We start from the raw sequence: 23,672 nt of genomic DNA, 5'->3' as shown, positions 1-23,672 counted from the left end.
TATTGCAGTGAATTGCCGGAGTCATTAAGATGATTAAAGCTACACAAATTGTTGGCTTTAAATTCAATATTACAATGTTAAATGGCTAAATAGAGAAATACTACAAAGACAGAAACAAACGACCTTACAGCCAAAAAAAGAGCTGCACTGTAATTTTTAACTGCACATGACATAGATATACCCTGGTGTGACATTAATGATTGGGGGGGGGGTTACACAGCCTCTCCATACACAATGAACACGTGACCTAGTAAAGCCTGTGACCCAACCCTGAATATGGAGGTGGGGGTGAAGGTGACCTTGACATCAGGACAATTAAAGAAGATACGTGACATTTTGAGATTGTGTAAGCATGTCTTCCAGTTTCAACATCAAACCATTTATTAAGAAAAACATTAAAGTAACTGTATTGTAAGTCTTCCAGTTTCAACATCAAATCATTATTCAAGACATACAAGAAACCATATTGTAAGTCTTCCAGTTTCAACATCAAATCATTATTCAAGACATACAAGAAACCGTATTGTAAGTCTTCCAGTTTCAACATCAAATCATTATTCAAGACATACAAGAAACCGTATTGCAAGTCTTCCAGTTTCAACATCAAATCATTATTCAAGACAAACAAGAAACCATATTGCAAGTCTTCCAGTTTCAACATCAAACCATTATTCAAGACGCACAGGAAACCGTATTGCAAGTCTTCCAGTTTCAACGTCAAAACATTATTCAAGACGTACAAGATACCGTATAGTAAGTCTTCCAGTTTCAACATCAACTCATTATTCAAGACGTACAAGAAACCGTATTGCAAGTCTTCCAGTTTCAACATCAAATCATTATTCAAGACATACAAGAAACCATATTGCAAGTCTTCCAGTTTCAACATCAAATCATTATTGAAGACATACAAGAAACCGTATTGCAAGTCTTTTTTTCCAGTTTCAACATCAAATCATTATTCAAGACATACAAGAAACCGTATTACAAGTCTTCCAGTTTCAACATCAAATCATTATTCAAGACATACAAGAAACCGTATTGCAAGTCTTCCAGTTTCAACATCAAATCATTATTCAAGACATACAAGAAACCGTATTGCAAGTCTTCCAGTTTCCACATCAAATCATTATTCAAGACATACAAGAAACCGTATTGCAAGTCTTCCAGTTTCAACATCAAACCATTATTCAAGACATACGAGAAACCATATTGCAAGTCTTCCAGTTTCAACATCAAGTCATTATTCAAGACATACAAGAAACCATATTGCAAGTCTTCCAGTTTCAACATCAAACCATTATTCAAGACATACGAGAAACCATATTGCAAGTCTTCCAGTTTCAACATCAAGTCATTATTCAAGACATACAAGAAACCATATTGCAAGTCTTCCAGTTTCAACATCAAATCATTATTCAATACATACAAGAAACCGTATTGTAAATCTTCCAGTTTCAACATCAAATCATTATTCAAGACATACAAGAACAAATATTGCAAGTCTTCCAGTTTCAACATCAAACCATTATTCAAGACGTACAAGAAACCATATTGCAAGTCTTCCAGTTTCAACATCAAACCATTATTCAAGACATACAAGAAACCGTATTGTAAGTCTTCCAGTTTCAACATTAAATCATTATTCAAGACATACAAGAAACCGTATTGTAAGTCTTCCAGTTTCAACATTAAATCATTATTCAAGACATACAAGAACAAATATTGCAAGTCTTCCAGTTTCAACATCAAACCATTATTCAAGACGCACAGGAAACCGTATTGCAAGTCTTCCAGTTTCAACGTCAAAACATTATTCAAGACGTACAAGATCCCGTATAGTAAGTCTTCCAGTTTCAACATCAAATCATTATTCAAGACGTACAAGAAACCGTATTGCAAGTCATCCAGTTTCAACATCAAATCATTATTCAAGACATACAAGAAACCATATTGCAAGTCTTCCAGTTTCAACATGAAATCATTATTCAAGACATACAAGAAACCATATTGCAAGTCTTCCAGTTTCAACATGAAATCATTATTCAAGACATACAAGAACAAATACCGGGGGGTAGTGCAAGTCTTCCAGTTTCAACATCAAACCATTATTCAAGACGTACAAGAAACCATATTGCAAGTCGTCCAGTTTCAACATCAAATCATTATTCAAGACATACAAGAACAAATATTGCAAGTCTTCCAGTTTCAACATCAAACCATTATTCAAGACGCACAGGAAACCGTATTGCAAGTCTTCCAGTTTCAACGTCAAAACATTATTCAAGACGTACAAGATCCCGTATAGTAAGTCTTCCAGTTTCAACATCAAATCATTATTCAAGACGTACAAGAAACCGTATTGCAAGTCATCCAGTTTCAACATCAAATCATTATTCAAGACATACAAGAAACCATATTGCAAGTCTTCCAGTTTCAACATGAAATCATTATTCAAGACATACAAGAAACCATATTGCAAGTCTTCCAGTTTCAACATGAAATCATTATTCAAGACATACAAGAACAAATAGTGCAAGTCTTCCAGTTTCAACATCAAACCATTATTCAAGACGTACAAGAAACCATATTGCAAGTCGTCCAGTTTCAACATCAAATCATTATTCAAGACATACAAGAAACCATATTGCAAGTCTTCCAGTTTCAACATCAAATCATTATTCAAGACATACAAGAAACCATATTGCAAGTCTTCCAGTTTCAACATCAAACCATTATTCAAGACATACAAAAAACCGTATTGCAAATCTTCCAGTTTCAACGTCAAAACATTATTCAAGACGTACAAGATACCGTATAGTAAGTCTTCCAGTTTCAACATCAAATCATTATTCAAGACATACAAGAAACCGTATTGTAAGTCTTCCAGTTTCAACATCAAATCATTATTCAAGACATACAAGAAACCATATAGTAAGTCTTCCAGTTTCAACATCAAATCATTATTCATGACATACAAGAAACCGTATTGCAAGTCTTCCAGTTTCAACATCAAATCATTATTCAAGACATACAAGAAACCGTATTGCAAGCCTTCCAGTTTTAACAACAAATCATTATTCAAGACATACAAGAAACCGTATTGCAAGTCTTCCAGTTTCAACATCAAATCATTATTCAAGACATACAAGAAACCGTATTGCAAGTCTTCCAGTTTCAACATCAAATCATTATTCAAGACATACAAGAACAAATATTGCAAGTCTTCCAGTTTCAACATCAAACCATTATTCAAGACGTACAAGAAACCATATTGCAAGTCTTCCAGTTTCAACATCAAATAATTATTCAAGACATACAAGAAACCATATTGCAAGTCTTCCAGTTTCAACATCAAATCATTATTCAAGACATACAAGAAACCGTATTGCAAGTCTTCCTGGACCAGTTTCAATATCAAATCATTATTCAAGACATACAAGAAACCGTAATCCAAGTCTTCCAGTTTCAACATCAAATCATTATTCAAGACATACAAGAAACCGCATTGTAAGTCTTCCAGTTTCAACATCAAATCATTATTCAAGACATACAAGAAACCGTATTGCAAGTCTTCCAGTTTCAACAACAAATCATTATTCAAGACATACAAGAAACCGCATTGTAAGTCTTCCAGTTTCAACATCAAATCATTATTCAAGACATACAAGAACAAATATTGCAAGTCTTCCAGTTTCAACATCAAACCATTATTCAAGACGTACAAGAAACCATATAGCAAGTCTTCCAGTTTCAACATCAAATCATTATTCAAGACATACAAGAAACCATATTGCAAGTCTTCCAGTTTCAACATCAAATCATTATTCAAGACATACAAGAAACCGTATTGCAAGTCTTCCAGTTTCAACATCAAATCATTATTCAAGACATACAAGAAACCGTATTGCAAGTCTTCCAGTTTCAACATCAAATCATTATTCAAGACATACAAGAAACCGTATTGCAAGTCTTCCAGTTTCAACAACAAATCATTATTCAAGACATACAAGAAACCGTATTGTAAGTCTTCCAGTTTCAACATCAAATCATTATTCAAGACATACAAGAACAAATATTGCAAGTCTTCCAGTTTCAACATCAAACCATTATTCAAGACGTACAAGAAACCATATTGCAAGTCTTCCAGTTTCAACATCAAATCATTATTCAAGACATACAAGAAACCGTATTGCAAGTCTTCCAGTTTCAACATCAAATCATTATTAAAGACATACAAGAAACCATATTGCAAGTCTTCCAGTTTCAACATCAAATCATTATTCAAGACATACAAGAAACCGTATTGCAAGTCTTCCAGTTTCAACATCAAATCATTATTCAAGACATACAAGAAACCGTATTGTAAGTCTTCCAGTTTCAACATCAAATCATTATTCAAGACATACAAGAACAAATATTGCAAGTCTTCCAGTTTCAACATCAAACCATTATTCAAGACGTACAAGAAACCATATTGCAAGTCTTCCAGTTTCAACATCAAATCATTATTCAAGACATACAAGAAACCGTATTGCAAGTCTTCCAGTTTCAACATCAAATCATTATTCAAGACATACAAGAAACCGTATTGCAAGTCTTCCTGGACCAGTTTCAACATCAAATCATTATTCAAGACATACAAGAAACCGTATTGCAAGTCTTCCAGTTTCAACATCAAATCATTATTCAAGACATACAAGAAACCGTATTGCAAGTCTTCCAGTTTCAACAACAAATCATTATTCAAGACATACAAGAAACCGCATTGTAAGTCTTCCAGTTTCAACATCAAATCATTATTCAAGACATACAAGAACAAATATTGCAAGTCTTCCAGTTTCAACATCAAACCATTATTCAAGACGTACAAGAAACCATATAGCAAGTCTTCCAGTTTCAACATCAAATCATTATTCAAGACATACAAGAAACCATATTGCAAGTCTTCCAGTTTCAACATCAAATCATTATTCAAGACATACAAGAAACCATATTGCAAGTCTTCCAGTTTCAACATCAAATCATTATTCAAGACATATAAGAAACCGTATTGCAAGTCTTCCAGTTGCAACATCAAAATCATTATTCAAGACATACAAGAAACCGTATTGCAAGTCTTCCAGTTTCAACATCAAATCATTATTCAAGACATACAAGAAACCATATTGCAAGTCTTCCAGTTTCAACATCAAATCATTATTCAAGACATACAAGAAACCATATTGCAAGTCTTCCAGTTTCAACATCAAACCATTATTCAAGACATACAAGAAACCATATTGCAAGTCTTCCAGTTTCAACATCAAATCAATATTCAAGACATACAAGAAACCGTATTGCAAGTCTTCCAGTTTCAACATCAAATCATTATTCAAGACATACAAGAAACCGTATTGTAAGTCTTCCAGTTTCAACAACAAATCATTATTCAAGACATACAAGAAACCGTATTGTAAGTCTTCCAGTTTCAACATCAAATCATTATTCAAGACATACAAGAAACCGTATTGCAAGTCTTCCAGTTTCAACAACAAATCATTATTCAAGACATACAAGAAACCGTATTGCAAGTCTTCCAGTTTCAACAACAAATCATTATTCAAGACATACAAGAAACCGTATTGTAAGTCTTCCAGTTTCAACATCAAATCATTATTCAAGACATACAAGAACAAACATTGCAAGTCTTCCAGTTTCAACATCAAACCATCATACAAGACGTACAAGAAACCATATAGCAAGTCTTCCAGTTTCAACATCAAATCATTATTCAAGACATACAAGAAACCATATTGCAAGTCTTCCAGTTTCAACATCAAACCATTATTCAAGACATACAAGAAACCGTATTGCAAGTCTTCCAGTTTCAACGTCAAAACATTATTCAAGACGTACAAGATACCGTATAGTAAGTCTTCCAGTTTCAACATCAAATCATTATTCAAGACGTACAAGAAACCGTATTGCAAGTCTTCCAGTTTCAACATCAAATCATTATTCAAGACATACAAGAAACCATATTGCAAGTCTTCCAGTTTCAACATCAAATCATTATTGAAGACATACAAGAAACCATATTGCAAGTCTTCCAGTTTCAACATCAAATCATTATTCAAGACATACAAGAAACCGTATTGCAAGTCTTCCAGTTGCAACATCAAATCATTATTCAAGACATACAAGAAACCGTATTGCAAGTCTTCCAGTTTCAACATCAAATCATTATTCAAGACATACAAGAAACCATATTGCAAGTCTTCCAGTTTCAACATCAAATCATTATTGAAGACATACAAGAAACCATATTGCATGTCTTCCAGTTTCAACATCAAATCATTATTCAAGACATACAAGAAACCGTATTGCAAGTCTTCCAGTTTCAACAACAAATCATTATTCAAGACATACAAGAAACCGTATTGTAAGTCTTCCAGTTTCAACATCAAATCATTATTGAAGACATACAAGAAACCGTATTGTAAGTCTTCCAGTTTCAACATCAAATCATTATTCAAGACATACACGAAACCGTATTGTAAGTCTTCCAGTTTCAACATCAAATCATTATTCAAGACATACAAGAACAAATATTGCAAGTCTTCCAGTTTCAACATCAAACCATTATTCAAGAAGTACAAGAAACCATATTGCAAGTCTTCCAGTTTCAACATCAAATCATTATTCAAGACATACAAGAAACCGTATTGTAAGTCTTCCAGTTTCAACATCAAATCATTATTCAAGACATACAAGAAACCGTATTGCAAGTCTTCCAGTTTCAACAACAAATCATTATTCAAGACATACAAGAAACCGTATTGTAAGTCTTCCAGTTTCAACATCAAATCATTATTGAAGACATACAAGAAACCATATTGCAAGTCTTCCAGTTTCAACATCAAATCATTATTCAAGACATACACGAAACCGTATTGTAAGTCTTCCAGTTTCAACATCAAATCATTATTCAAGACATACAAGAACAAATATTGCAAGTCTTCCAGTTTCAACATCAAACCATTATTCAAGAAGTACAAGAAACCATATTGCAAGTCTTCCAGTTTCAACATCAAATCATTATTCAAGACATACAAGAAACCGTATTGTAAGTCTTCCAGTTTCAACATCAAATCATATTCAAGACATACAAGAAACCATATTGCAAGTCTTCCAGTTTCAACATCAAACCATTATTCAAGACATACAAGAAACCGTATTGCAAGTCTTCCAGTTTCAACGTCAAAACATTATTCAAGACGTACAAGATACCGTACAGTAAGTCTTCCAGTTTCAACATCAAATCATTATTCAAGACGTACAAGAAACCGTATTGCAAGTCTTCCAGTTTCAACATCAAATCATTATTCAAGACATACAAGAAACCATATTGCAAGTCTTCCAGTTTCAACATCAAATCATTATTGAAGACAATACAAGAAACCATATTGCAAGTCTTTCAGTTTCAACATCAAATCATTATTCAAGACATACAAGAAACCGTATTGCAAGTCTTCCAGTTTCAACATCAAATCATTATTCAAGACAAACAAGAAACCATTGATATTGCAAGTCTTCCAGTTTCAACATCAAACCATTATTCAAGACGCACAGGAAACCGTATTGCAAGTCTTCCAGTTTCAACGTCAAAACATTATTCAAGACGTACAAGATACCGTATAGTAAGTCTTCCAGTTTCAACATCAACTCATTATTCAAGACGTACAAGAAACCGTATTGCAAGTCTTCCAGTTTCAACATCAAATCATTATTCAAGACATACAAGAAACCATATTGCAAGTCTTCCAGTTTCAACATCAAATCATTATTGAAGACATACAAGAAACCGTATTGCAAGTCTTCCAGTTTCAACATCAAATCATTATTCAAGACATACAAGAAACCGTATTGCAAGTCTTCCAGTTTCAACATCAAATCATTATTCAAGACATACAAGAAACTGTATTGCAAGTCTTCCAGTTACAACATCAAATCATTATTCAAGACATACAAGAAACCGTATTGCAAGTCTTCCAGTTTCAACATCAAACCATTATTCAAGACATACAAGAACAAATATTGCAAGTCTTCTAGTTTCAATATCAAATCATTATTCAAGACATACAAGAAACCATATTGCAAGTCTTCCAGTTTCAACATCAAATCATTATTCAAGACATACAAGAAACCGTATTGCAAGTCTTCCAGTTTCAACATCAAACCATTATTCAAGACGCACAGGAAACCGTATTGAAAGTCTTCCAGTTTCAACGTCAAAACATTATTCAAGACGTACAAGATACCGTATAGTAAGTCTTCGAGTTTCAACATCAAATCATTATTCAAAACATACAAGAAATCATATTGTAAGTCTTCCAGTTTCAACATCAAATCATTATTCAAGACATACAAGAAACCATATTGTAAGTCTTCCAGTTTCAACGTCAAACCATTATTCAAGACATACAAGAAACCATATTGCAAGTCTTCCAGTTTCAACATCAAATCATTATTCAAGATATACAAGAAACCATATTGTAAGTCTTCCAGTTTCAACATCAAACCATTATTCAAGACATACAAGAAACCATATTGCAAGTCTTCCAGTTTCAACATCAAATCATTATTCAAGACATACAAGAAACCGTATTGTAAGTCTTCCAGTTTCAACATCAAATCATTATTCAAGACATACAAGAAACCGTATTGCAAGTCTTCCAGTTTCAACATCAAATCATTATTCAAGACATACAAGAAACCGTATTGCAAGTCTTCCAGTTTCAACATCAAATCATTATTCAAGACATACAAGAAACCATATTGCAAGTCTTCCAGTTTCAATATCAAATCATTATTCAAGACATACAAGAAACCGTATTGCAAGTCTTCCAGTTTCAACATCAAATCATTATTCAAGACATACAAGAAACCGTATTGCAAGTCTTCTAGTTACAACATCAAATCATTATTCAAGACATACAAGAACAAATATTGCAAGTCTTCCAGTTTCAACATCAAATCATTATTCAAGACATACAAGAAACCGTATTGCAAGTCTTCCAGTTTCAACATCAAACCATTATTCAAGACATACAAGAACAAATATTGCAAGTCTTCCAGTTTCAATATCAAATCATTATTCAAGACATACAAGAAACCGTATTGAAAGTCTTCCAGTTTCAACGTCAAAACATTATTCAAGACGTACAAGATACCGTATAGTAAGTCTTCGAGTTTCAACATCAAATCATTATTCAAGACATACAAGAAACCATATTGTAAGTCTTCCAGTTTCAACGTCAAACCATTATTCAAGACATACAAGAAACCATATTGCAAGTCTTCCAGTTTCAACATCAAATCATTATTCAAGATATACAAGAAACCATATTGTAAGTCTTCCAGTTTCAACATCAAACCATTATTCAAGACATACAAGAAACCATATTGCAAGTCTTCCAGTTTCAACATCAAATCATTATTCAAGACATACAAGAAACCGTATTGCAAGTCTTCCAGTTTCAACATCAAATCATTATTCAAGACGTACAAGAAACCGTATTGCAAGTCTTCCAGTTTCAACATCAAATCATTATTCAAGACATACAAGAAACCATATTGCAAGTCTTCCAGTTTCAACATCAAATCATTATTCAAGACATACAAGAAACCGTATTGTAAGTCTTCCAGTTTCAACATCAAATCATTATTCAAGACATACAAGAACAAATATTGCAAGTCTTCCAGTTTCAACATCAAACCATTATTCAAGACGCACAAGAAACCGTATTGCAAGTCTTCCAGTTTCAACATCAAACCATTATTCAAGATATACAAGAAACCATATTGTAAGTCTTCCAGTTTCAACGTCAAATCATTATTCAAGATATACAAGAAACCGTATTGCAAGTCTTCCAGTTTCAACATCAAATCATTATTCAAGACATACAAGAAACCGTATTGTAAGTCTTCCAGTTTCAACATCAAATCATTATTCAAGACATACAAGAACAAATATTGCAAGTCTTCCAGTTTCAACATCAAACCATTATTCAAGACGTACAAGAAACCATATTGCAAGTCTTCCAGTTTCAATGTCAAACCATTATTCAAGACATACAAGAAACCATATTGCAAGTCTTCCAGTTTCAACATCAAATCATTATTCAAGACATACAAGAAACCGTATTGCAAGTCTTCCAGTTTCAACATAAATCATTATTCAAGACATACAAGAAACCGTATTGCAAGTTTTCCAGTTTCAATGTCAAACCATTATTCAAGACATACAAGAAACCATATTGCAAGTCTTCCAGTTTCAACATCAAATCATTATTCAAGACATATAAGAAACCGTATTGCAAGTCTTCCAGTTTCAACATCAAATCATTATTCAAGACATACAAGAACAAATATTGCAAGTCTTCCAGTTTCAACATCAAACCATTATTCAAGACGTACAAGAAACCATATTGCAAGTCTTCCAGTTTCAACATCAAATCATTATTCAAGACATATAAGAAACCGTATTGCAAGTCTTCCAGTTTCAACATCAAATCATTATTCAAGACATACAAGAAACTGTATTGTAAGTCTTCCAGTTTCAACATCAAATCATTATTCAAGACATACAAGAAACCATATTGCAAGTCTTCCAGTTTCAACATCAAACCATTATTCAAGACATACAAGAAACCCTATTGCAAGTCTTCCAGTTTCAACATCAAATCATTATTCAAGACATACAAGAAACCATATTGCAAGTCTTCCAGTTTCAACATCAAATCATTATTCAAGACATACAAGAAACCATATTGCAAGTCTTCCAGTTTCAACATCAAACCATTATTCAAGACAAACAAGAAACCATATTGCAAGTCTTCCAGTTTCAATGTCAAACCATTATTCAAGACATACAAGAAACCATATTGCAAGTCTTCCAGTTTCAACATCAAATCATTATTCAAGACATACAAGAAACCGTATTGCAAGTCTTCCAGTTTCAACATAAATCATTATTCAAGACATACAAGAAACCGTATTGCAAGTTTTCCAGTTTCAATGTCAAACCATTATTCAAGACATACAAGAAACCATATTGCAAGTCTTCCAGTTTCAACATCAAATCATTATTCAAGACATATAAGAAACCGTATTGCAAGTCTTCCAGTTTCAATATCAAATCATTATTCAAGACATACAAGAAACCGTATTGCAAGTCTTCCAGTTTCAACATCAAATCATTATTCAAGACATACAAGAAACCATATTGCAAGTCTTCCAGTTTCAACATCAAATAATTATTGAAGACATACAAGAAACCATATTGCAAGTCTTCCAGTTTCAACATCAAATCATTATTCAAGACATACAAGAAACCGTATTGTAAGTCTTCCAGTTTCAACATCAAATCATTATTCAAGACATACAAGAACAAATATTGCAAGTCTTCCAGTTTCAACGTCAAAACATTATTCAAGACGTACAAGATACTGTATAGTAAGTCTTCGAGTTTCAACATCAAACCATTATTCAAGACATACAAGAAACCATATTGCAAGTCTTCTAGTTTCAACATCAAACAATTATTCAAGACGTGCAAGAAACCGTACTGTAAGTCTTCCAGTTTCAACATCAAACCATTATTTCAAGACGCACAAAAAACCGTATTGCAAGTCTTCCAGTTTCAACATCAAACCATTATAATTATTAAAGACGTACAAGAAACCATATTGCAAGTCTTCCAGTTTCAACATCAAACCATTATTCAAGACGTACAAGAAACCATATTGCAAGTCTTCCAGTTTCAACATCAAACCATTATTTCAAGACGCACAAAAAACCGGATTGCAAGTCTTCCAGTTTCAACATCAAACCATTATAATTATTAAAGACGTACAAGAAACCATATTGCAAGTCTTCCAGTTTCAACATCAAACCATTATTCAAGACGTACAAGAAACCGTATTGTAAGTCTTCCAGTTTCAACATCGAACCGTTATTCAAGACGCACAAGAAACCATATAGCAAGTCTTCCAGTTTCAACATCAAACCATTATTCAAGACGTATAAGAAACCATATTGCAAGTTTTCCAGTTTGAACATCAAAGCGTTATTCAAGACATACAAGAACAAATATTGCAAGTCTTCCAGTTTCAACATCAAACCATTATTCAAGACGTACAAGAAACCATATTGTAAGTCTTCCAGTTTCAACATCAAATCATTATTCAAGACATACAAGAAACCATATTGCAAGTCTTCCAGTTTCAAAGTCAAACCATTATTAAAGACGTACAAGAAACCGTATTGCAAGTCTGCCAGTTCCAACATTAAACCATTATTCAAGACGCACAAGAAACCATATTGCAAGTTTTTCAGTTCCAACATCAAAACATTTATCAAGACGCACAAAAAACCGTATTGCAAGTCTTCCAGTTTCAACATCAAATCATTATTCAAGACATACAAGCAACCGTATTGCAAGTCTTCCAGCTTCAACATCAAACCATTATTCAAGACGCACAAGAAACCATATTGCAAGTCTTCCAGTTTCAACATCAAACCATTATTAAAGACGTACAAGAAACCGTATTGCAAGTCTGCCAGTTCCAACATTAAACCATTATTCAAGACGCACAAGAAACCATATTGCAAGTTTTTCAGTTTCAACATCAAACCATTTATCAAGACAAACAAGAAACCGTATTGCAAGTCTTCCAGTTTCAACATCGAACCGTTATTCAAGATGCACAAGAAACCGTATTGTAAGTCTTCCAGTTTCAGCATCAAATCATTATTCAAGACACCTATGAACTGATCAATACTACCATATATTGTGTGTACAAAACTACCTTGGTGACTCGTTTGTTAGATTTACTATGTACCTGCTCAATGTCCAGCAATGTGCATAATTACTTGTATTGTTTGACGCTTCTTACATGCCAAATTCCTGACACAGTGTCCCGGGCATAAGTGTCTACTCTCTGACCATTGATAAGTTATTTAGCGGCATAAATGAACTGATCTAATGCTTAATATTTATTGTTGTATGTTATTATTTATTGTTACATATCGGATAGTGTATTTATAAGTATTGCTGTTTTATTGACCTAAAAAAGTGTTTTGACAGGTTTACTGTACAAACTACAACCCAACAATGTCAATGGACCAGTTTATAACATTAAAAACATGTACTCAAACATTAAATTTTGTGTAAAACTAGGAAACAAGCTGACACCACTTTTTCAAACTGACAATGGAGTTAAACAAGGATGTCCACAAAGTCCAACCCTGTTCAACACTTTCATTAATGACTTTGTTGACGTTTAAAACATCAAAAACAGCGATCAACCAATACTCGACAACAAATCGTTGTCATGCCTACTATTTGCTGATGATATCGCCATGACATCAACATCAGAAGAAAGTCTCCAATCATCACTCACAGCATTGCATAATTACACTGAGAAGTGGGGTTTAAAAGTCAATGTCGCAAAAACAGAAATAATGATTTTTATGAAGAATGGACACAGGCCAGACAATAACATTAAATTCACATATGGTAATAAAATATTAGAAAAAACTAAAATTTCACATACTTGAGTACAACATCAACATCAACATATCACTTATGACAACCATGGAACAACACACAGACAAAGCAAGAAAAGCTGAACGCTTAGTATCTACAACAGTAACAGCAATAATATTCAAATGAAAACCAAATTGTTTGAATCAATTCAGTTACCAATTCTCCTATATGCGTCAGAGGTATGGAGAACTACTACCAATATTAACAATTCTGATACAGAAAAATACCACATAAAATGTTGCAGACATAGAACAAGTACGGTACTACCGATATTGGCTGTAGACTGGAAACTGGTTACTACATTGATCATTAAAGCTCAATATCAAGCAATTAATTATTACAGAAATATTCAAAATAATGGCCCAACCAGATACACATATCATGCAGTCAAAGAACTTGAACATCACTTTTACATGGGATCATGGTTAAAAAGACTCAACACTAAAAACACTAAAACAACTCTTGGCTAAAAGACATTAATAGAACTGACTCAAAATTGAGAACAGCCTACTAAAATATGATATTAGTCGAGCACCATATTTAAAAATTCTCCACAACAGAAATGATATTAAAATGATGTCACAGCGCAGACTGAGTAGCCACAAGGTACAAATTGAACTAGGTCACCACAAACGTCCTAAAATACATTTACCTATTGAGGATAGACTATGCAAAAAGTGCAATGTTGTAACAGATAAAATTCATTTTATTACAACCTATGACAATTACAACAATGAACGTGCAAAAAATGTATAGCCTTTTCTCAAAACAAATTCTAGACTTTCAATTCCTTTCTAAGACAAACAAGTTTATTACAACAATGAACAATCAAGACATACACCTGATCAGACAGGTAGTTCATTATTTAGTAAACATAGTACTCTTTTTTTAGATCTGTTGATTTTATTGTCTTGTATTCTACTTTTTTATTACTTCAACTTAAGATGAACTGTTATTATTCATTACGGTGTAATAAAGATATTCTTATTATTCCCCATTGATAATGTACATGTATTGATAATGTGGTGTTTCTCCCTCTTGCTGGTGTGACTGCGATAGGTGTTGTAATATACCTCGTCTTGTTGTGGCAAGTCGTGCGTATTTGGGATGATACTCTGTGGGTCATCATAATTATTAAATGCATATATATATATATCAATGCTTGTGTTACTAGTAAGGACATGTGGCTAGTGCGTATTCACAGATTGCGAGGCTTTACTCAGGCTAATTGGTGTAGCTGGCCACTACCAGTTTATATATGGTTTATATTTGGCATCTGTGACAGTGATAATGGCAGATATTAATGTTGTCAAAACCAAGTACAAGCTGCGAACAGACTAGGTCTCAGATAGGCAACTGAGAGCCTGTTAACTGACTTTATTATATTTTCTGTTGGTGTTTATTACTGTGAATTTTTTGTTTAAGAATTCATAGTTTTAATTAGCATATTCAAATATTAGGTTATGCCAAATGTACATATGAGATTCATTCTATTCTGCACGAAAAACTCAAAATTACAATAAATATTGTTTGTGTTGTATTGAGATCAATTATCAAGTGTCACCTCCCAGGCCAACATAACCCAGGCAAACCAATGAGCTGCAAGTGTACTACAGTGAAGGGATGAGTGGGTGTCACCTCCCAGGCCAACATAACCTAGGCAAACCAATGAGCTGCAAGTGTACTACAGTGAAGGGATGAGTTGGTGTCACCTCCCAGGCCAACATAACCTAGGCAAACCAATGAGCTGCAAGTGTACTACAGTGAAGGAATGAGTGGGTGTCACCTCCCAGGCCAACATAACCCAGGCAAACCAATGAGCTGCAAGTGTACTACACTGAAGGGATGAGTGGATGTCACCTCCCAGGCCAACATAACCTAGGCAAACCAATGAGCTGCAAGTGTACTACAGTGAAGGGATGAGTTGGTGTCACCTCCCAGGCCAACATAACCTAGGCAAACCAATGAGCTGCAAGTGTACTACAGTGAAGGGATGAGTGGGTGTCACCTCCCAGGCCAACATAACCCAGGCAAACCAATGAGCTGCAAGTGTACTACAACACTGAAGGGATGAGTGGATGTCAGCTCCCAGGCCAACATATCCTAGGCAAACCAATGAGCTGCAAGTGTACTACAGTGAAGGGGTGAGTTGGTGTCACCTCCCAGGCCAACATAACCTAGGCAAACCAATGAGCTGCAAGTGTACTATACTGAAAGGATGAGTGGGTGTCACCTCCCAGGCCAACATAACCCAGGGAAACCAATGAGCTGCAAGTGTACTACAGTGAAGGGAGGAGTGGGTGTCACCTCCCAGGCCAACATAACCTAGGGAACCCAATGAGCTGCAAGTGTACTACAGTGAAGGGATGAGTGGGTGTCACCTCCCAGGCCAACATAACCTAGGCAAACCAATGAGCTGCAAGTGTACTACAGTGAAGGGATGAGTGGGTGTCACCTCCCAGGCCAACATAACCTAGGCAAACCAATGAGCTGCAAGTGTACTACAGTGAAGGGATGAGTTGGTGTCACCTCCCAGGCCAACATAACCTAGGCAAACCAATGAGCTGCAAGTGTACTACAGTGAAAGGATGAGTGGGTGTCACCTCCCAGGCCAACATAACCTAAGCAAACCAATAAGCTGCAAGTGTACTACAGTGAAGGAATGAGTGGATGTCACCTCCCAGGCCAACATAACCTAGGGAACCAATGAGCTGCAAGTGTACTACAGTGAAAGGATGAGTTGGTGTCACCTCCCAGGCCAACATAACCTGGGGAACCCAATGAGCTGCAAGTGTACTACAGTGAAGGGATGAGTGGATGTCACCTCCCATGCCAACATAACCTAGGCAAACCAATGAGCTGCAAGTGTACTATACTGAAAGGATGAGTGGGTGTCACCTCCCAGGCCAACATAACCTAGGCAAACCAATGAGCTGCAAGTGTACTACAGTGAAGGGATGAGTGGATGTCACCTCCCAGGCCAACATAACCTAGGGAAACCAATGAGCTGCAAGTGTACTACAGTGAAGGGATGAGTGGATGTCACCTCCCAGGCCAACATAACCTAGGCAAACCAATGAGCTGCAAGTGTACTACAGTGAAAGGATGAGTGGGTGTCACCTCCCAGGCCAACATAACCTAGGCAAACCAATGAGTTGCAAGTGTACCATACTGAAGGGATGAGTGGGTGTCACCTCCCAGGCCAACATAACCTAGGCAAACCAATGAGCTGCAAGTGTACTACACTGAAGGGATGAGTGGATGTCACCTCCCAGGCCAACATAACCTAGGCAAACCAATGAGCTGCAAGTGTACTACAGTGAAGGGGTGAGTTGGTGTCACCTCCCAGGCCAACATAACCTAGGCAAACCAATGAGCTGCAAGTGTACTACAGTGAAGGGATGGGTGGGTGTCACCTCCCAGGCCAACATAACCTAGGCAAACCAATGAGCTGCAAGTGTACTACAGTGAAGGGATGAGTGGGTGTCACCTCCCAGGCCAACATAACCTAGGCAAACCAATGAGCTGCAAGTGTACTACAGTGAAATGATGAGTGGGTGTCACCTCCCAGGCCAACATAACCTAGGCAAACCAATGAGCTGCAAGTGTACTATACTGAAAGGATGAGTGGGTGTCACCTCCCAGGCCAACATAACCCAGGGAAACCAATGAGCTGCAAGTGTACTACAGTGAAGGGAGGAGTGGGTGTCACCTCCCAGGCCAACATAACCTAGGCAAACCAATGAGCTGCAAGTGTACTACAGTGAAGGGATGAGTGGATGTCACCTCCCAGGCCAACATAACCTAGGGAAACCAATGAGCTGCAAGTGTACTACAGTGAAGGGATGAGTGGATGTCACCTCCCAGGCCAACATAACCTAGGCAAACCAATGAGCTGCAAGTGTACTACAGTGAAAGGATGAGTGGGTGTCACCTCCCAGGCCAACATAACCTAGGCAAACCAATGAGTTGCAAGTGTACCATACTGAAGGGATGAGTGGGTGTCACCTCCCAGGCCAACATAACCTAGGCAAACCAATGAGCTGCAAGTGTACTACACTGAAGGGATGAGTGGATGTCACCTCCCAGGCCAACATAACCTAGGCAAACCAATGAGCTGCAAGTGTACTACAGTGAAGGGGTGAGTTGGTGTCACCTCCCAGGCCAACATAACCTAGGCAAACCAATGAGCTGCAAGTGTACTACAGTGAAGGGATGGGTGGGTGTCACCTCCCAGGCCAACATAACCTAGGCAAACCAATGAGCTGCAAGTGTACTACAGTGAAGGGATGAGTGGGTGTCACCTCCCAGGCCAACATAACCTAGGCAAACCAATGAGCTGCAAGTGTACTACAGTGAAATGATGAGTGGGTGTCACCTCCCAGGCCAACATAACCTAGGCAAACCAATGAGCTGCAAGTGTACTATACTGAAAGGATGAGTGGGTGTCACCTCCCAGGCCAACATAACCCAGGGAAACCAATGAGCTGCAAGTGTACTACAGTGAAGGGAGGAGTGGGTGTCACCTCCCAGGCCAACATAACCTAGGGAACCCAATGAGCTGCAAGTGTACTACAGTGAAGGGATGAGTGGGTGTCACCTCCCAGGCCAACATAACCTAGGCAAACCAATGAGCTGCAAGTGTACTACAGTGAAGGGATGAGTTGGTGTCACCTCCCAGGCCAACATAACCTAGGCAAACCAATGAGCTGCAAGTGTACTACAGTGAAAGGATGAGTGGGTGTCACCTCCCAGGCCAACATAACCTAAGCAAACCAATAAGCTGCAAGTGTACTACAGTGAAGGGATGAGTGGATGTCACCTCCCAGGCCAACATAACCTAGGGAACCAATGAGCTGCAAGTGTACTACAGTGAAAGGATGAGTTGGTGTCACCTCCCAGGCCAACATAACCTAGGGAACCCAATGAGCTGCAAGTGTACTACAGTTAAGGGATGAGTGGATGTCACCTCCCAGGCCAACATAACCTAGGCAAACCAATGAGCTGCAAGTGTACTATACTGAAAGGATGAGTGGGTGTCACCTCCCAGGCCAACATAACCTAGGCAAACCAATGAGCTGCAAGTGTACTACAGTGAAGGGATGAGTGGGTGTCACCTCCCAGGCCAACATAACCTAGGGAACCCAATGAGCTGCAAGTGTACTACAGTGAAGGGATGAGTGGATGTCACCTCCCAGGCCAACATAACCTAGGCAAACCAATAAGCTGCAAGTGTACTACACTATAAAGGGATGAGTGGGTGTTGCCTCCCAGGCCAACATAACCTTGGCAAACCAATGAAAATTACTTTATTGTATATTGGCCTACCCTCTTTAAATAAAGTGTTAAATTAAATTAAAATGAGCTTCTCCATGCTATTGATAGGGATTTTTTTTCTTGTATGGAATTCTCAGTAGGTGCTAGTCATGAGCTCATCTCTGATTCCTGTACACTAATTTTTTTTTTCAAAAATGTGTTTTAAGATGTTTGTATTTTATCCTGCAAATTTAATTTGACTTTTTTGCCATCAACAACAGACCCAGAAATGAACATATCAGAAATGTTATGTACTCAACAATCAAAATACAATATTAAATCTAGATTTAGAAACATTAGATACAACTAAAATAATAAAGTTTGCTAAAGCCATTTCATATAATACAAGAAAGCATATTCCTAATGACAAATACTTTTAATCATCACAGCACCTTAATGAACTAAAAAAACACAAATAAATATACATGTGTTACACCTAGAACATTTATTAAAATTAAATAAATCCTGATTCTGTTTAATCCTAGAGGAAATGTCAAGAAATGTCAAGCATTATTTCTCTGATCTTTATACAGTATAGTTTGATTACAGCTACACCATACCAGTCATCTATATATAACATAAAAAACTGATTTATTACTATATGTCTACTTATGTCACTAAGGTTATGCTTTCTTGTATTACTTGTAATAATTTCTAGCAAATTTATATCTATTGACTTATCAGTCATTGTGGTATACTCAGCACTTCAATTTATCTAGTTTACTTTTTTTATTGAGTCCAAGAGGACATAACATTCATATATTTTTTCTGGGGAATGTATTCTTTGCAGAAATTTCATTTTGTTGTCTAAACTTCTGATCAAGGCTAAAATAATTCTGATTTTCTTGCTTAATTATCTAACATTGTGTTGTTTTTTTCTTGAATTAATGGTAATTTAGAATAAACAATGTTGAGGAATAGGCTGATGATCAAAGCATTTGAGGCAGAATGTAGAGGCTGCTGGGAATGGGTAAATGAAAGAATTGTTTGAGAGAGGGATATGATTAACATCAGTGACAAGCAAAGTATTTGGTAGAGTAACAATTGATGGGATGAGATGTGAACACAAATTTGAGAAATGAACAAGCTGGATCTAAAAAAAAGAAGTACAGTGGAAAAGATATTCATACTTTGCAATATAATCATTGACAAGCAAGATGTGGAATGGCAGTCTACTGTATATGTGACATTTGTGGATTTAGAGAAGGCATGGGAATCTGTACACCAAGAGAGCCTGTGGAGAATAATGTTCAGCTATGGAATTTCACCAAAATAAATTAAAATCTTGTATGAAGAAAGGAGTCTGAATGGTTCAAGGTAAAGACAGGAGTGAAGCAATGAGATGCCACGTCTGGTTTCATTTTTCTAATTGTTGTGAAATGGATTATGGAGTAATCACGTCAACATTAGAAGATTTGAAATTTTCTGATGACATTTCATCAAACATATGCAGTATCTGAGAAATCAGTTTGCAGCCAAGACTGAATACTGTCACGCGAGAATTCGTCTTGTAATTAGATTAGTGAACAGGTGTACATGTATGTAGTGAATGCAGGAACAGGTGTATATTGTATTTAATTTATTCAATAATTCTTTTGTTGTGTTTGCGTGGTGTGGTCAGAGGACACGTCACTCTGACTCAGGATGCCACAGTAGCAGGACTGGCTTTTAGTCGTTCGTGTGCAAACTGAAAGAGACGAGCCAACACCTTTACCACAGAGCGTCTGAGACGCACATGTCTAGGTATAACCTGGGGCCAGGTCATTGTAGGGAAATTAATTCCAATACTTCTGGCGGAAACCGTGCAGGGTTGTGAACCCGGTGTGGGAGCCAGCCTTTAACCGGAGGAAAACTTTTACAGACTCAGCAATCTGTGCTCCAGGGGCTCGTCTGTATAGAGTAATATTGACCATTGTGAGTACAACATTCTTGTAATTTTTACATTTATATTGTTAATTTATGTATTCATTATAACATTTACAATGAAGCACGAGTTTGTTTGTGCTTAGACTGGATAACTATGTACGCACATCTATGACGAAATACTGAGAATTGTATTATGGTATATTATCGCATCATTGTTGAATAGTGACACTTATTGGACCAACGCTCTACATACAGTGAGGTTTAGAACTGTACTATCAAACTTGAGCCTATTGGAACTAGAGACATCTGACAAATGTCCCATTTACAGCATCTACCGGAACCGGATGATATTTCATGTACTTGAGGCAGTAATATCACGCACCGGAATCAGCTACACTGTACATTCGACTGTCATCGTATTCCTATCTCGTGCTCAGCTATTATCACTCACAAAGTCAGGATATTTGGAACACATCTTTACTTTATTTTAACTCTGTCTTGTTTAAGTATAAACTAATTTAAATAATTAACAGTAATGTATACCTTGTTTAATTTATGATCTGGGTATAATTAATATATTATCCTCGCTTGACACTGTAGATAATTACTGCGTAATATATTTCTGATTGTGACGTGGTTAATAAAAATATATTCTACTATACGTCTTGTACATAAACTGTATTTGTGGGAACGTGTGTTAGACCAAACATTGCCAAATTGTTGCCAGCCTATGCCAGTGACAAATATCAAATAACAGATTGTTGAGACTACAGGTAAACAGCAAATCCAACAGCAGAATAGTCATAGACGATGACCAGTTAAATGAAGTTGACCAGTTTACCAAATGAGGAGACAAAGTCAGCCAACACTGTGGTGAGGTGAAGATATAAACAATCACTTGTATTACCTACCTAAGTGCCATGTTTTCCTTCCAGCCTTGTTCTTTTGTCTTACTTATGGATGCGAGACATGGAAAATCAATGAAAGTGACAACAAGAGGCTGGACAAATTTTAATTAAAATGTCTGAGGAAGATACTTAAAATTATGTTGTATTCAATAGTGACATACAAGAAAAACAAATATAAAACAGATCAGCAATGAAGTCAAATGCAGGAGATGGAAATGAATTGACCATATGCTAAAGAATGAAGAATAACTGCCATTGCATGGCAGCCTTCGAATGGGCACCAAGAAAAAACAACAAGCAGCATCTTGGCTGAGATAGCTTCGCTGTCAGCAATGCACATTTCAATTAAAGAACAGAAGATATCATTAGAAATTGAACAATATGTATAGTATCAAAGCAATCGGACTTGCTGTTTTCAACAAGAATTCGAAAATATCACTTTTTACCAAAAAAGACAAAAAATATTCATTAAAATTAAATAATTGAGGATATCATCAAATCTGAGAGAGGTCCACCTGTAGTACTCGTGTATATAATATCAAAGCAATCAGACAAGAAGTCGAAAATATCACTTTTTACCAAAAATATTCACCAAAATTAGAGAATTAAAGGAAACATCATGAAATGAACAAATCTAAGAGACGTCTACCAAGGTACATATACACCCAAGTATCCAAGCTTCAAGAGTTTTTAAGAAGAAGTCAAAAAAATAAAAAGTTGACAAGGACGACAACGGACAATCACGCATATATAAGCTCCACTTGATAAAGTCAACAGCAGAGCTAAATAGTTGAGAGAATATGAATCTGTTTTTGAACACTCCCAGTAAAGACAAAAAGAAGACAATCCAAACAATATCTTAACTCATCAGGACACCAGTATACCCAATTTATCATGGAAATTGCAATGACAATCACCAATTTCATTTCTTGCTGAACAAGTAGTGACCCAGCAATTCCGCTAACGTAATGCAAATCTCAACTATCTACACCATTTTATCTACACCAGTCAAATTACTGGATTGATCCAATATGCTCACATTTCTTGATCACCTCAAAGAATTTAAATGTGTGCAGAAAAATGAATAGCCTGATGAGCCCTTACCAGAACTTGTTTCACATTGGCAGATCATGTCTTGAACTGATTAGTCTGATGAACTCTTACCATCACTGGTTTTACACTGGCAGATTATGCCTTGATCTGAATAGTCTGATGAACTCTTACCATCACTGGTTTTACACTGGCAGATCATGCCTTGAACTGAACAGCCTGATGAACTCTTACCATCACTGGTTTTACACTGGCAGATCATGTCTTGAACTGATTAGTCTGATGAACTCTTACCATCACTGGTTTCACACTGGCAGATCATGCCTTGAACTGAACAGTCTGATGAACTCTTACCATCACTGGTTTTACACTGGCAGATCATGTCTTGAACTGATTAGTCTGATGAACTCTTACCATCACTGGTTTTACACTGGCAGATCATGCCTTGAACTGAACAGTCTGATGAACTCTTACCATCACTGGTTTTACACTGGCAGATCATGCCTTGAACTGAACAGCCTGGTGAACCCTTACCATCACTGGTTTCACACTGGCAGATCATGCCTTGAACTGAACAGCCTGATGAACCTTTACCAGAACTGGTTTTACACAGGCAGATCATGCCTTGAACTGAATAGACTGATGAACCCTTACAACCACTGGTTTCACACTGGCAGATCATGCCTTGAACTGAACAGCCTGATGAACCTTTACCAGAACTGGTTTTACACTGGCAGATCATGCCTTGAACTGAATAGTCTGATGAACTCTTACCATCACTGGTTTTACACTGGCAGATCATGCCTTGAACTGAACAGCCTGATGAACCTTTACCAGAACTGGTTTTACACTGGCAGATCATGCCTTGAACTGAACAGCCTGGTGAATTCTTACCATCCCTGGTTTTACACTGGCAGATCATGCCTTGAACTGAATAG

The sequence above is a fragment of the Saccoglossus kowalevskii genome, chromosome 18 (assembly GCF_978046115.1).
Source record: "Saccoglossus kowalevskii chromosome 18, keSacKowa6.1, whole genome shotgun sequence".
Taxonomy (NCBI): domain Eukaryota; kingdom Metazoa; phylum Hemichordata; class Enteropneusta; family Harrimaniidae; genus Saccoglossus; species Saccoglossus kowalevskii.
Note: the sequence above shows the minus strand (reverse complement) of the source record.